Raw genomic sequence first — 3,428 nt, forward strand, 5'->3', positions numbered from 1 at the left:
CAGGCAGTTCCAGCTGGCTCTGCAAAGGACCCACTGCAAGACATAGCTCAGCCCAGCAGCCAAGTGGGTCTCTTTGTGAAAAGACCAGACAAGCAGAGGAATGAGAGGAAGAAAGTGAGGAAGAACAGTATGAACACCAAAGTCAGAGAAGAAGGAGGGGGAGAAGGTGCTCCAGGCACCAGAGCAGATACTCCCCTGCAGCCTGTGGAGAAGACCACACCGGAACAGATATCCACACCACGGCCTGGGGAGGAACCCACACCAGAGCAGTTGGGTATTTCCTGAAGGAATTGCAGCTCATGAAGAGCCCATTCAGGAGCAGGGGAAAAGCGTGAGGAGGAAGGAGCAGAAGAACTGTTACAAACTGACCATAACCCCATCCACCGCTCAGGTGACCGACGGGGAGGAAACAGAGGACTCAGGAGTGAAGTTGATCCTGGAAAAAGGGAGGCAGTGGGAAGGTGTTATTTTAATTTTTGTTTCTCACTATCCAAATCTATTTTAATTGGTGACAAACAACATTAATTTTCCCCAAGTTGAGTCCGTTTTGCCTGCAACGGCAACTGGTAAGCAATCTCCCTGTGTTTACCCAGACTCACGAGCTTTGTCATCCTATTTTCCCCACCTGTCCTGTTGACGAGTTGGAGTGAGAAAGTGGCTGGGTAGGCACCTGGCCAAGGTTAACCAGCCACAACTACTTGCAAAACAAATGAAAAAATACTCATTGGTTTAAAAGGAAGAAATTTTAATACACAAATTTACACTTACCATGTTATATATTCTGCACTGATCTCTCTTGGTATAGACTTCTCTCATGTTTTCATAATAAAACCACAAAAGTAATTCTCAAACTAGGGAGGAAACTGCAGCGGTCTGCATGAATTATTCTATTCATAATTTATTCTACAAGTGTTTACAGATTAACCACAAAATAATTCCTCTTCCCTTTTCTCAAGGAAATAAATATTTCACTTCTAAACTCAAGAATCATTCAGCTCTCTAACAGTCTGCGCACTATGCCCCAGCATCCTCTGTCAAAACTAGCATGTTTTTATCTCTTGGGATTCCAACCAGTAGCGTTTGTTGCTCCTCACGTGCCCACACAGCATATTCAGAATTCTTCTCCAGCGACACCCAAAGACACACTTCAGTGAAAGAAGAAACAGCTGAAGATGTCCATCTTCAGTTTTGCCTTGCAATACACCCAGCCGGCAACATTACTTTCTTCCAAATGGATCAGACCACACTTTTAACCCTACAAATCAAATATGAGAATACCAGCAGTTCATAACTAGACTGTTGGAGAAAACAAAAAAAAAAATTGGTCTGCTGCTCCAGCCTTGTGTACAAAACAATGAGAAAGAACCTAACAATTTCTGCACTGAACTCACAACTCTGCTTAAGCTTGCAAAAATATTTAGAAAGACATCCTCATCTTGATCTTAAGCTTCAGATAATGCAAAAATCTATCACGCCCATAGGTAAGGTGTTCTAATATTGTTGGAACAACGATCTAGAATTGCACCTTGCACTTGAATTTGTCTAGATTTCACTTTCAACTAGTGGATCTCATAACTTCGCAGCAGCAGCTAAATTTAGATGAAAAAGTTATGCTGAGGAGAACTGGTCACCAAGTACCTGCATCTTGGATAAATGAGCCAGTTCAGTCCTTTTCAATGCTTAGTAAAAAAGGCAGGTTTACCGGACTTCTATTTCACCATACCCTTCCTACTCCTCTTCAGCATTTCACCACTTTCCTGGAAAGTGATTCCTGCACTGATGATTTAACTGATATGTGTACTAAGGACATGGCATTAATCCTATTTGGTTTTCCCCTGCTGCTGATGTTAGGCTTTTCTAAAAATAGGAGTAAGTTACCATTTAACATACTCAGACATGAACAGTTTCAGCAAGACAAGCACTCTCATGTCTTTAAACAAGAAGTGCCAACCTTGCATAATGAATAGCCAGTTCCACTACCTATGAAACAATGAACTATCAGATAAACTATCTGCCATACTTTAATTTTTATTCCCCTAATATGGTTTTCTACACCTTCTACTGGCAACAGCAGGGATCAAAAAGGTATTAGCACTGCATTCCAAATTCTCCTTTATGTGTAGTGGATTTCTGCCTTATCTCTCCAGCCATGAAGCTGGAAGGTACTGACAAAGCGCTCAATAAATTGCGTTCAGCTGAGTTGTAAAGCAGTATTCCACAAAACCAGGGTGCAATAGTGTATTTTTTATAGCTAGAGCTCAGGCCACCATGGTTCTTGTTTGCTCTGAGCTGGTTCAGAAGTTAATTTCTGGTGTGGAAACTGGCATCTATTTAAGAAAGTGTGAAGATAACAGAATCTTTACAACTTATTTGGCCAGTTAAGTCAACTTAAAACAAGTTCCATTAAATCCGTAATTTTCAAGTGAAGAATTAGCCTGAAAAAATATTTTCATGGTAAATTTATTATATATGTATTCTTTCAATGTATTCTTCACTGTATTATTTAAATCCATATAAATATTCAGGTCTTCCTTCAAGAAGGTCTTTGAAACAATCAATGCAAATATATAAATCAAGTATACCTGCAGGCTGAATATCCTCTTGAACAATACCAGCTCGGTTTATTGACTGTTCTTTCTCTGGAAAACAGAACAGAAAGGACACTACTAAAAAAAAAAAAAAGAAAATACAAGACATCTTGACTGCACCCAATAAAATAATATTGAAAATTTTATTCATTCTGGATGCTACACAGTAAAATCCTGGTGAGTAACCACCTACACAATGCGAATGTAGTATTCACACTTCACTGAGAAACTAACAGCTAGTCTGTATTGAGAGATTACAAACAATAAGATAATCATCTTAAAAGTAATGACTACTGTTTAGTAAAAGATGCCAAAATACCTGCCATGATCCCATCACTTAAGGAATGACTAGTACTTTTAGGAGCTACCACTCATATGCTCAACATAAAACTCTTCAAGAAAAGATTTATTCTTTCCAGAATCAGTGATCCCCATTTTCAGGCCCTGAAAGATCTTGCATCTTACCACAAGTAGAGTTCATGACAGCATCTATAAAATTACTGCTTGTAAACTTTGTGAAATGAAGTATTGGAGGGATATTTTCCATATAATAGGCCTGTCTCAGGCTTTTCTTTTTTGTTTGAAAGATTCAACCACTTCCACAAATAGAAGTGGGCAAAACCATATTATTTCCCCTTATTAAACACCCCTCCTTTTTTTTCCCCTTCCAGTTAAGTGCTTTACCACTGTGGCACTTTGAAGCAGGAAGTCAAAGCTCAGCTGGATTAGCCTTTTGCCCATTACCACTGAACTTTTTAAGCCTTTAAAAAGTTGTAGGGTTCACATTCTCAGGGGAAACTCAGAACTAAGCTCACCTTAAAACTGAAACTTTTCAGCATC

At 39.4% G+C, this 3,428-nt stretch overlaps 1 long non-coding RNA gene across 1 annotated transcript; it reads right to left on the reverse strand.

Annotated features, from left to right (window-relative positions):
* Positions 1 to 728: 728 nt before the first annotated feature.
* On the reverse strand, positions 729 to 2,642 carry LOC103913392. The gene is made up of 2 exons (XR_663420.1): positions 2,583 to 2,642; positions 729 to 1,255 (listed from the first exon to the last, which is right to left on the reverse strand). It is a non-coding gene; the product is annotated as an uncharacterized LOC103913392 (long non-coding RNA).
* Between the last annotated feature and the right edge of the window lie 786 nt (positions 2,643 to 3,428).

The sequence above is a fragment of the Pygoscelis adeliae genome, unplaced genomic scaffold, assembly GCF_000699105.1.
Source record: "Pygoscelis adeliae isolate BGI_AS28 unplaced genomic scaffold, ASM69910v1 Scaffold243, whole genome shotgun sequence".
Lineage (NCBI taxonomy): Eukaryota > Metazoa > Chordata > Aves > Sphenisciformes > Spheniscidae > Pygoscelis > Pygoscelis adeliae.